Here is a 13,526-nt window from a genome sequence, read left to right on the forward strand (position 1 = left end):
TCCGGCCAACTTCCGGCGACCACAAAAGCTACTATCACTAACACTAAAAGCTACTATGATGAGATTTCCAGCAACCTCCGGCGAGGTCACAAAAGCTACTATCACCAGTAAGAAAAACTACTCTAGTGAGATTTCCGGCAACCTCCGGCAAGGTCACAAAAACTACTGTCACCAGCAACAAAAGCTACACTGGTGAGATTTTCGGTTACTTCCAACGAAGTCACAAAAGCTATTGTCATCAGTAACAAAAGCTACTCTGATAAGATTTCCGGCGACCTTCTATGAGGTCACAAAAGCTACTATGACCAGCAACAAAAACTACTGCCACCAAAACTAAAAGCTACTCCCATCAAACATTACTGTCACCAGCAACAGAAGCTACTATAATGAGATTTCCAGCAAAGTCACAAAAGCTATTATTACCAGTATCAAAAGCTACTGTCACCAGCAGCGAAACCTACTCTCTCCCATCAACACTAAACTACTGTCGCCAGCAACAAAAGCTACTATCACCATAAACAAAAACTACTGTCACCAACACCAAAAACTGCTTAACAATCACAAAAAAACTACTGTCACCGACACCAAAAGCTACTACTAAGCAAAACAAAATCTATTCGCAGAGATTGAGAAAACTATTACCATAGCCTGACAAAACTACTATCACCGACTGAGAAAGCTATTACCAACCAATACAAAAGCTACAATGAAAAATCAAAACTATAAATATAGCCTTGCACTGCTCAAATTTGAATGTACTGCACATATCATAAATTCATAATCCATCAACATAACTTGTATCCATGAGCATCATTCAACAACTGAGTTTCTGCTTTTTCCAAAAACAGTAACAATGCATAATTCAAGCTCAAATCTATACAAAAATCAAAAACTTAGCAAAACGAACACATAGAACGACCAAATTCCAAATATCCAAACCTTCAAATTGAAACAAAAAAACTTGTATTAGAAAATCAGTTCAAAATGATTGAAAAATTGACAAAACCAGACCATTGAAGACAACTTTCCAGGGGCTAAGGTCACGGCGAAGCGAAGCCAGTAAAAGTAGCAGTAATTGCCGGAATCTGGCGTTGAAGGTTCGAAAAGTAGAAAAGCAGTGGGGATTCTGGAAATCAGGGACCGGTGCCGGAATCTCAATTTCAGAATTGGAGGACCGCGGCGTCAGCTACACGCTTAATTTGGAGGACGACTCCACACGCATCAACAACATCCTCCTCCTTCGCGGCTGCCGGCCTTCGCCTCCTGGAGTCTAAACCCGCCGGAGAAGTCGACCACAAGCCGACATATTCTAGACGACGTTCAAGAGGAAGATGAGGATAACCGGAGTTGGAGGTCACCGACAGAGAACAATATGAAGGAGAAGCATTACCGATCGCTGTGCCGACGGACCTCCCGAGCTCAAATTGCGACACCACTATCCAAGACCCGAAGGTTAACCCGCCTGTGGAGAACCAGATGCTTCCGTTCAGGCTCGAAATCTACTCGCCGTTCGACGATCAGCTACTTCGCCAGCGAGATCATGAGGTCTGCAACTCGTCGTGTCAGTTTGTGAAGGAGAGAGAGAGAGATGAGAATTGGATCAGATGAGAATTGGATATGTTTCAAATCGAAGAAGAGAGAGAAAGGGGGTTGAGGGCAAAATAGAAATAGCACAAAAAGAATCTGATGGTTTTGGGCTCTAAAGTGGCCTTATGTGTATAAAAAAGTTTAGGTGGCCTTATGACTAATTAAAGTCTCAAAATGACACTTATATGTAATTTGTTATTATTCTTTTTGAATTTCTTTTAATTTGTTATGATTCACCAATCTCTTTTGCCTTTGTTCCGATATCAAGGCCTCTCTCTCTTATCGTAAGAAGAAGAAGGAGCTAGGGAAAAACTATTCCACGATAATAACTATTTTATATCATCAGATATGATTTATACACATGGCAAATTTTAGTTATATGTCAAAATATAAAACTAAAGAGCAAAATTATTTGGGCCATTAGATTCAGTTTTTAACACATGGCTGTATGTAAACAAAAACTTTGACATGTTAGGTAATTTTATAAGTTAGAAGAGGATTTGGATCCTATTTTCCGACACCCTATGGAAATTGAAGAGAAAAAATAGAGAGAGAGAGAGATTTAAATTAGACAAAAATCCTCTGTATAACTTTCAATCCTCTGATCTCTACTGTATTTCATTTTGTGAAAATGAAAGTAGAAACTATTGTATCACATTCTCAAAAAAAAAAAAAAACTATTGTATCAATAAAGGAGAGGGAGTGATTGGGTACTAGGTTCTTAAAAGTTAAAACCAATCGGAGAAAATCGCATTCTGTGTGATAGTTTAGGTGACACGTCATGTATTTCATTAATTTTTGGGCCAAACCTCTTAGAGCTCAAAAAGTTACAAACTATGCCCTCGTTATTTGGTTAGCAAAACTGAGGCAATGAGAGAGAAAGAAAAACTTAATTATTTCCTATATTTAGTACGTATAAGGAAATGAACAACTTTTTTTTTTTTTTTTTTTTGAAATAAGAAATGAACAACTTTTTTGTAAAAAGAAAAGTACGAGGAAAAATAAAGGGTGCGTTTATTGTCACCCTATTATTTTCTTAGTTCACCCTACAAACATTTGAATTATTGAAAGACTATATTACCCACGTGTAAAATGACTAATAAATACATTAATTTTCTAAAATTCAAATCTATAAGGAAAACTAAATATATAACAAATAAATTAAATACAAAGATTACTTAATTCTCATTGGATAACATCAATCTTCATCTTCTCCACCCAAATTTGAATTTACTAATTTTTTTGTCATTTCGTTGATTCCTCATTGTTAATTCGTTACTCAATTCACAAAACTATTAGTGAAATCAAAAGTAAAAATTAATTCATTAACTTCATCAAAATCTTTGAAATACCCTTTTTTTTTTTGAATACTTGAAATACCCTTTGTGAATACCAAAACTAAAAATTTAAAACATTAAATAAAAAAAATCAATCTTATCTTCATTGCTCATAGTAGTTAACTTACTAATCTTTTGACATGGATTGGAATAGATGAACATTGAAACTAAAAGAAAAAATTAAACAAATAGAGGTAAATTAGATTATGATTTTATTAGGAAACTTTAATATATTTTAGTTTTTTTATTGGTATAAATTAAATAAAAATTTTCGTTAAAGAAAAAATTTCTTTTTTAATTGGATATGTCATAGAAAGAAAAGTGGGTTTGATAAGTAAATTTAATAATTGAAATTAAAATGTAGGGTGTAATGAGCAAGTATGGTGAACAAAGAAAATTGTAGGGTAACCACTGCAAGTGGCCTAGTGGTTCTTGCCTAGAAAGCTTTTGGGTTCCCCTTGACTAGGGATAGCAATGGAGCGGGTTGGGAATGTGGATCACAATATCATCCACATTCCCGCCCCAATCCCTAATAAAAATATATTGGGGATTCCCAGTCCCCATCCCCACTGGAGACTAAGCCTCCAAACCCTCCCCAAATCTCCAATAAGAATTTAATAAATAAAATAATTTTTTCTCATTTTGCCTTTTTTAAAATCAAAATCTACAACAAATAAATTTAAAATATGATTAAATTCATAAATCATAATTCAGTGAGTGCAAAAGTCAAAATATCATTAAAATAAAAGTGTAGCCATTAAAGTAAAGTAATAAATTTGTTTTCAAAAAAAAAAAGAGTAAAGTAATAAATGTATATATTTGTGATTTATATTATAAACAATAAATTAAAATATATATAAGTTAAATATATGTATATATTATTGGGGCGGGTTTGGGGATGGAGATCACAATACCATCCCCGCCCCATCCCCAATCTTAGATAGCAGGGATTGGGGATCTCCATCCCCATTCCCCATTTGTTCCCGAATTCTCCCCCCATTAGAGGTGGGTATCCAATGGTGCTCAGCCCCGCTGGGGATTTTTGACATTCCTACCCTTGACAAAGTCAAAAAAATTGTAGGGTGATAATAGCCGCACCCCAAATAAATCCTCCCATACATGAAGGGATTCATTTTCCTTATACTTTTTCTGCATTAAATACGCATTAATTACCTAATCTAATAACCATTATTTTAGTACTGAAAATTAAATTGTTATGATTTTTATTCCTATCCTAAACTAACGAGAGAGAGAGAGAGAGAGATTTAAATTAGACAAAAACCCTCTGTATAACTTTCAATCCTCTGATCTCTACTGTATTTCATTTTGTGAAAATGAATGTAGAAACTATTGTATCAATAAAGGAGAGGGAGTGATTGGGTACTAGGTTCTTAAAACCAGTTCTGAGTGACAGTTTAGGTGACAGGTCATCTATTTCATTAATTTTTGGGCCAAACCTCTTAGAGCTCAAAAAATTACAAACTATGCCCTCGTTATTTGGTTAGCAAAACTGAGGCAATGAGAGAGAAAAAAAAACTTAATCATTTCCTATATTTAGTACATATAAGGAAATGAACAACTTTTTTGTAAAAAGGAAAAGTACGAGGAAAAATAAATCCTTCCATACATGAAGGGATTCATTTTCCTTATACTTTTTCTGCATTAAATACGCATTAATTACCTAATCTAATAACCATTATGTTACTACTGAAAATTAAATTGTTATGAAAATCCTAAACTGACAGAACACTACAATATAATAAACAACAGAAAAATTTCCCTTCTTTTCTAAAGCTTCATGTAGTTAAAGACTGTAGACCGAACATGAAAATAAAACTCAGAGAGAAACCCTAGAGAGCCAAACGAAAAAAAGGAAGAACCCTCCAGCGGCAAACCCTCGTGGCGGTGGAGTCGGATGGGCTTAGAGTGGACTTAGTGTCTAGTGTTGAGTGTTCATGGAATAATCTCAGTCGGAGGAGTGGCTGTTTGGTGGTTTCGTTGTCGAAAATGAGAGGAGGCTTTGTCGGGGAAGATCAGAGTGGGTACGGGCTGTACGGCGACTAGTGGGTGGGGCTGGGGTCGATCTCACAAGGAGCGGTAGGCGGACAGCCAGAGTCAACGTCGCTTAGTGGTGCTAAAGCTTATTCCGAGGGATTCAGATCGAATCGGGGTGACCCGCGTTGGTTTGAGTCGTTTGGAGTCGCCTTATAAAGAAGGGTGGCGACGATGCATGATGGCGGAGAGATGGACTGTCAGCCTGAGGGTGCCCGGTGCGATGGCTGGGTTGCCATCGGTGGGTGGACGATGCGGATTGGTGGTGGGTGCCAACAGCAGCCTACTCTTTTGGTTTGGGCTAAATGGGTTTTGGGCCTAGGCTTGGGTTCTAGGCCTAAACTTCTTTTATTTTATGCTTTATTGCTTTTTATGGTTTTTAGTTACGGGGACATGATCATTTACCCAATTTCAGCTTAAAAATTGCCCATTTGCTCCACTAAGAGTTTTTTAACCTCATTTATCCCAAACACTCTAAGAGATTATTTCCCTATTACCCAATTAATTATTTTTTTATTATTTTTTATTTATTTTTGGGACTTTTTTGCCCTCTCTTTCTTTCTCACTTAGAGAGAGAAGTTGTCGGATACCTTGTCGGACTTTGGTGACCAGTGGCCGGCCGCCGACTCCGGTGACTGGAATCCGGCGGCCGGTTACCGGAATCAGGCGACCGGAATAGCCGAAATCCCAAATCCGACTACCGAACTGGTGACCAGATTCCAGCGTCTGAATTTATTGCCCCCTAATAATACCCAGTAACCATATTATTGCCCCTCAGTAATCATATTATTGCCCCCCAATACTCATATTATTGCCTCCCAATACTCATATTATTGCCCTCCAGTAAATTGCAAAAGCTCCCAAAACCAAAATAAATACACTACAGGCACAATTGATCAATTTATATGCATATTATTGCCCCTCAATACTCATATTATTGCCTCCTAATAATCATATTATTGTCCCGCAATGGACATGTATAACTACTCAATAAAACTTTTTTTTTCATTCTTCTTTCTTCTTTCCTTATAAGCCTTCTGCCAAATTTACCAAAAAACGAAAGAAAAAAAAAACATAATCCATCTTCTTCTCCGCCGCTGGTTCACGACTGCTTGAAGCTATTGAAGTTCGAGACAGACCGACGAGCAGCGCCTCGCCGGCCTTGACCTCCTCACCCAATTTCGCAAACCCAACGACCTCTCCTCTCTCCTCACTATTCACCACGCCCTCGTTCCTCACTTTCTCTATCAACGTACTCCTCCGCACAGCCACAGCCCGGGGCTACGACGCCGTTTTACACCTCTCAATCACTGCCCTCGCAGTCTTCATACTTGTTCATCAGAATCGTCAAGGAGTGTGGACTCGCTGCGAACTAGAGCCCCTTCATCAAGGTCAAAACATCGAGCCACCTTGTGAAGTCAGAAATGGCGGTTCACTAGCCGATCTGGAAGAGAAGGTTTCTGGGATCGTCGAAGTTGAGAGGGAGAGAGATTTAATTGAAGTTGTAATTTAATAATTAAGTACTCGGTCGGGAAAGGAGAGAGAGAGAGAGAGAGAGAGAGAGAGAGAGAGAGAGAGAGAGAAATCGCTGGGGGGGGGGGGAGGAGGGAGAGAATAGATCGATGAGGGGAGGGGGGAGAGAGAGAGATGAGTGTAATTTATTAATAAAAATGAGGGCAATACTATCAATAGATGTTAGATTGGGTAAATGGGAGTAAAAAACTCTTAGTGGAGTAGGTGGGCAATTTTTAGTCTAAAATTGGGTAAGTGGTCACGGCCCCTTTAGTTAATTGTGGCTATATGCCGGCAATAAGTCCATGCCATCTTAGGATATGGCGAAGTAGGCGTTGTCCCGGTATGCACACTCAGTTTGCTTTGTCTAGCCTAAATAGGCGGCGATCTATTTGCTTGATCAAATGAATGTAACCTCCTAATGACAGAATGAAATTGAGTGTAGCCGGATTTATTTTCGTGCGGCAATATAGTGGGAAAGCTGTGCTATTTGTAATGATATTTCTTCGTTATCGAGTTATCTTTTTGGTATGTCATCGCTATGTCAAAGCAAATGGAGTAGCCATTCATGCACTCTTTGCTAATTGGTGTTTGTCAGAATATATAGATTTTGTGGAGAATCCTGGTATATATTATTTAAGGATGTTCTCTTCATGCTTATTGTAATATGGGGTTCAAGTTCTACGCCCCCCTCCTCTTGTAGTCTAAAATTTCATCAATCATGGTTTGAAGACAGCATTCTTTTGATTCAAGATGAATCTTCTTAATGAAAATACCTAGCGCTCTGCTAGGGTTGGGAGAGCGCCGCTCTTGGCCTCTCTGTACCTTACTCCATCAACGATGGAGCAACATTCCGGCATCCTTCTCGGTGTCGATACCTTGGCGCACGGCTCCTACCATGTCGCCTGATAGGCCGTGGCTTACAATCTTGCCGGCGACGACCTCCTTTTATCAGATGTTATCTGATCATAACGGTTCTTTTCTGAGGTGGGAAGAGGCTGGGCTGCATACCTGGGCTGGGATGGCACTGAGAGTTCGTCATCTTCGTCCAATCCGGGCTTGACTGAAATTGGAGGAAAGTGGATCTGATGGTGATTGGTGGAGAGAAGCTGGGGTTGTGCCGCCTTGCTGGGTTGGCACGACACCGGCTATTAACCAAATCCGACAGTGCCGGGCACGTCTGAAGTTGAGCTTGTGGGATAGATCTGGTTCGGGGGAGGTGATGGGCCGCTGCTTGACCATGATTACAGGTGATGGGATTCCAACACCGACTTCGCCAAGACCATCTGCTCCGTCTGATGCGAAGACCTTAACCCCGTCTCTGAGGAGCTCCAATCCTCGTAAGGCGAACGATGCAGGCCAGCTGTGGTTCTAGTCAGTGGATCCGAGTACCACTGGGGCAGGAGGCGACGCTCTGTTTCGAGCAGACAAGTCTGGGAATGGAGGTCTCCGGCCAGGAATGACGGCGCAGCGCCTGGGGTCGAGGGTAGAGCAAGGAGGAGCTGATGCTAGGGTGCCCATGTGCATGGGTGCTCAAATCAGATTCAAATGGGCTTGGGCTCTTGTCAGATCTGTTTTGGCAGACTTGATTTGGGTCTCGGGCCAGATTTGGATCTGTATTTGGGATCCGGGTCGCTTACACATTCGGATCTTGGATCCGAAACAGCTGCTCCTATTGATCTGGTATTGGTTCTGGTTCTTAGGAGTTCGTTTGCTAATTTTCGAGTTTCTGACACGCTCGATTACTTTCGAACTCCTGGTGAGCGAACCACCTCTCCTAGGTGATTATTTCACCGGTTACGGTTACTATTACATTTACACTGCTTTCGTGACATATGCAGTGCAGCGATGTCGTTCGACATCAAGTCACATCCTGGTTACCTTTCATTTTAGATGCGTGTGTGCATCTTATTATCCTGTTTTATTTCTGCTTCATTATAGATGCGTCTGTGCATCTTGTTATGCTTTCTTATTTTCTTTCGATGCTTTTGCATCGCTCCATGTAACCTTCAGTTATCACTTAATATAGTTTGTCGTCTTCCTTTCACAAAAAAAAAAAGGTTTGAAGGCAGCCGCACAAGCCCATTTCAAAAAGAAAAAAAAATTCACTGCTTTTTCCAATTGCTTTGGTGGGAAGTTTATTTTCTCATGCCATGAGAAAGGCAAAGGAATTGACTCAATTGAGTCAAACTAGGTGGAGGGGTGCAGGCTGGGACTTGCCTCGAGATCATGAAGGCATTTCCTCTGTAGTCTGCACTTATGGTGGAGGCACCGGCAGTGTGTGATGGATTAGATCAAGAGATACATGCATGACGAGTTAAGAGGTCATCAAGACGTGTTAGTAAGACCTTAATGTGTTACACACAAAATCAAAGACCGAAAGACGTACCATGACGTATATTCAACTTAAAATTTAATGAATGAAAAGCTTCCAATATTTGATTCCATGCCACTAATCGAATTAGGGAGACTTGACCAATCAAGCTAGAGACAAAGTCTTCGAAGTCTTTGGAATGTATCATATACGTTAGTCCAGTCAATGTCCCATATCCAGCGCATGTTAGAATTGGAAGTTTTACTTTGAACGTCTAATCTAATAGTCAAATAGATTATTTAAAAAAAAAAATCAAATAGATAGAAGTGTTTAAGGATATCTCTATTTGTGTTTGGTCCAAACTCTAGGTTACTTGACCTAGTGGTAATAGGATTTAATTAGAAGGATCTAGAATCCTAATCAATGTAGAATTACTTTCCTTGTATGATTGAGATTCTATGCATTGTAATCCTCTATATAAAGAGGCCCCTATTATCAATGAGAATACACAGCGATTATCTCTCAATTTCTGATTCTCAAAAACACGTTATCAGCACGAAGCCCTAACCCAAAAACCTAATAGCCAAACCCTAAATATTCCTGCCCGCTGCCCGGTTTGCCACCTCCCAGCAGAAGAATAAAATTTAAAAAAAAAAGTGGGAGAGCCGGCCACATGCTTGGCCAGAAGAAAAGAAAGAGAAAAGATAAGAAGAAAGGAAAGGGCGCGGGCCCCAGAAGAAGAAAAAAAAAAAAGAGAAAGAAGGAGTAGCCCACGTGCTGGGCAGAAAAAGAAAAAAAAGAAGAAAACAAGGAAGAAGAAGAAAGAAGAAGAAGGAAGGAGAGAGGCGGGCCCAGCAGAGAAAGAAAAAAAAGGGGAAGGCCCACGGCCTGAAGAAGAAAAAAAAGAGAAAAAAGGAGGGGAGCAGCCCATCAGTCAACCCTTCCACTCAACAACTTTTCCGGTGATTTTCCGAGTCAGATTTCAAGCGAATTTCTGGCCATTTTCCAGCGACTTTTTCTGATGACTTTTTCCGGCCATTTTCCGACCACTTTTTCCAGTCAAATTTTCCGGCGACCAATTCGAGGTATTTTTTACTAAACGTTCCCGTTGTTTTAGAGTTTTTAAATTTATTCTCTTCTTTTCGGGGACTTGCAACCTCCCTTCTTCTACCCCCCTTTCTTCATTATAGGGGAGACCAAATTAAGCCGAACTGTGGGGGTTCGTGCTCATTCCAAGTTTAGAGCTTGTTGAGATCTCCAAACTTAGAGTTTGTAGAGAATTTATGATCGACCACTTACATCATTGTTTCGATCTAATCCAATATCTCTTGGAATAGAATTTCTTGGAAGCGACTACGCTCGGAAATTACTAATTTCTTGGAAGCGATTACGCTTAGAAATTTCATATGTTTTCGTGGTAGCCTATTTCGCTCCGAAACTAACCCTAATTTTCTTGTTCTCTTTCAGGATGAGTAACCTGAACAAATTGGATTTTGCTTTATTGGGAACAACTGGCTCTGGATATCACAGGTGGGTTCGTGTTATCTGCCAGCATCTCAAGGCTGTAGGAATCTTGGATATGATTCTCGAGCCTAGCCAGGACGTGATAACTGTTGAGCAAGCTCAAGCTTTGGAAGCAAATAGAGCAGCCTTAGAGGCAAATAAAGCGAAAGCCATCATCCTAATGACTCGTCATATGGATGATTTGCTCCAGTACGAGTATATGAATGAAGAAGACCCCAGAAGGCTGTGGGTCTCACTCGAAGGAAGATTTGGCAACGTCCGTGACTCCTTGCTTCCGGACCTAGAAGTGAGATGGCATAGCCTCCGCTTCTGTGATTTCAAGTCAGTTCTTGACTATAACTCGGAAGCACTTCGCATTAAATCCTTAATGGAATTCTGTGGTAAAGAGATCACAGATGCGATGTTGATTGAGAAGACTCTCTCTACCTTCCCCGTCTCTGCATTGATGGTCGCTAAGAACTATCGAATTGATGTAAATGTAAGACAGATCACAAGGTTTCATGAGCTCATTGGAGCTATGAATGTCGGTGAAAAGCATGACAATATCCTTGTGAAGAACTATAATTCCAGATCAGTGGAAACAGAGCTTATACTGGAATCCAATTATAGTCGCACATCTAAGAGAGGGCGCCAAGAGGGAAACCGTAATCTAAGGTATACTTCTGGACATTCTGATTCATATAATCGCTCTACTTGGGAAGGTAACCACCAAAATAGGCGAACACGGAACCGAAGAGGTAAACGTGGAAAGAGAGAGGGAGGCAATGCCTCTAGCCATGTTGGTGGCGCCACCAACACTAAGAGCCATCTAAATGACGCTTTCAAAGCGCCTCAATCAATGGAGTTCGAGCAAAGAGATGTATGTTCTCGATGTGGAGTGTCTGAGCATTGGGCACACATTTGTAGAGCTCGTGAAGAACTTGCCACCGCCTACAAAGCATATTGTGAAGCAAGGGAAGCTCACTATATGGAACAAGAAGATCAAGAAAATGATCTAGAGTGAAGGGTTAAAGACTACAAATCTGGCTGGGATCAATAGATCGCCAATTCTGTTTAAGTCTTTATTTTTCCAAGAGATGTAATAGGCAATTGCCATATATATACTTTGTAGTAAATGCCAATGGTGTAGTCTTTTTTCAAAGTAGGCTCACCCAAAGTAAGTGTGATGTCTAGGAAGGTTCTGAGATTAGTGGTACTTAAGTGAACCTTGCTCCACCGACATCTCTCTACTCATCTGGTCACATTTATTTTGGAATTACTGAAAGAAGTTAGACGACTACCATTATTTTGCATTAACTAGCATTTGGATTAGATTTTCTTTGATCAAAGAAACAATGATGTACTCTGTTGGCTTATGAATAAAATTTCGAGTTCTTTTCATTATGACTCAATTTTGATTTTGAGCATATGACTTTGTGACTACGATGGCTGGGCCATCAATATTAATTCAAGGACATGGAATAGCCGAAGTTCCACTTGCCAAATGGCACCTTGATTACAGTTGTCACAAAAAACTCTCTACGCTCTTAGGACAAATCGTACCCTATGAATAGCCAACGAATTCCATGCGAAAATGCATGTAGAGAACGGAAATGAGTTCATTTGCATTACCTCTAATGATTGCGAACAAAGACGCATCTTAGAGAAGTTTATGTGTCTCTCTAGTGGATTCTATGTCACTATTCGAGATTTAATCCAATAAAGTTATGAGAGAAGATCTCTTGGATTTAGACACATATTGGCTTTGTCATGACAGGATAGATCATCCTAGTCATGATATGATGATCCGTCTACTAAAGACTTCACATGGACATCTTTTCTTTCGAGCGAAATGAAGCATGAATCAAAAGTTGATTTCTAGACTAAGTGTGACCGACACAGCTGCCTAGGGCACCGCCTGCGTCCACCACCAGCCTAGGGCTGGTGCAGTCCATATCCATCACGCCATGGATAGCATCCATCATGGTGATGGCGCCCCAGGTGATATTGCAATCACTAACTTGCTTCACATAGCGTTTCGGACGCTCAGGCCTAACCAAAATACTCAATGGTTACTTCTAAGACCTCTCGCTCGTTTTACAAAGCCTGTTCCTTAGGGAAATTAGGACTGAGACCGTCCTATGCAAAGGATATGACAATACTCATTATGTTCTTACAAAGAATCCGTAGTGATTTTGTGGATTGATTCAACCAACTTGCGGACGCTTAAATATTTCATGATGTTGGTTGACACGCAAACACGCTGGTCACGTGTTGTGCCATTGTCCACCTATAAATGCTGCTTATGCTACACTCCTAGCACATATCATATGACAACGGGCTCACTTCCCAGATCATCCTATTCAGTCAATTGGATTTGACTATGCTAAAGAGTTTACATCGAAAGACTTTCGATGGATATTGCAATGGGCTTGATGTTGAACATCACATTCCCATGTACACACCCAATTGGTCTCGTGGAAACAACTACGATGGTCGTCTGAACTTGGTAATGCGCACCAATCTTCTTACATCCGCTTGGGGTGACGCAATATGGCATGCAGCTATGCTAATTTGTCTACGACCTACCGCCACTCAATGTACCTCTGCGTTACAGCTAGTGACTGGGTACACGTATTTTGTACTTACGCACATTTGAGTGAGCCATTTATATGCCAATTGCGCTGCCATAGCGCTCTATGATGGGTCCTTACAGAGGAATGGGCAACTACGTTGGATTTGAGACTCCAACAATCGTCCGCCACTTAATGCCCTTGCAAGGCGATCTCCTTACCGCTAGATTTGCGGGTGTCACTTTGATGAGACAGTCTTCCCGTCGTTAGGGGGAGAGAAGAACACGGATGTTCAACAGGAACGACAGGAATTGTCGTGGTCTGTCCCCACTATGTCTCATCTCGATCCCTATTACAGTGACGAGATCACACAAATACGCTGCAAACATGCCTGCAAGGAAGGACGTCCCTACAAGAGGACGTAGCGCCACCCCACATGGAGGTGGGTATGATGCCAACGCCAAGGAGAGTGGCACTCTGGCGTTATAGGCCATGGCCCCAGCTAGGATGCGTGGGAAGCCCGTGGGTTCGAAGGATACTTTGGCACATTCCAATCCTTTGATCATCAAGACTCAAAATCCGTCTCATGAGTATCTTCCGGGTTATGGTTATCATTGGGGGACGCCTTAACGTCATAACCTATTCCTG

This window comes from Rosa chinensis, chromosome 7 (assembly GCF_002994745.2).
Source record: "Rosa chinensis cultivar Old Blush chromosome 7, RchiOBHm-V2, whole genome shotgun sequence".
NCBI lineage: Eukaryota > Viridiplantae > Streptophyta > Magnoliopsida > Rosales > Rosaceae > Rosa > Rosa chinensis.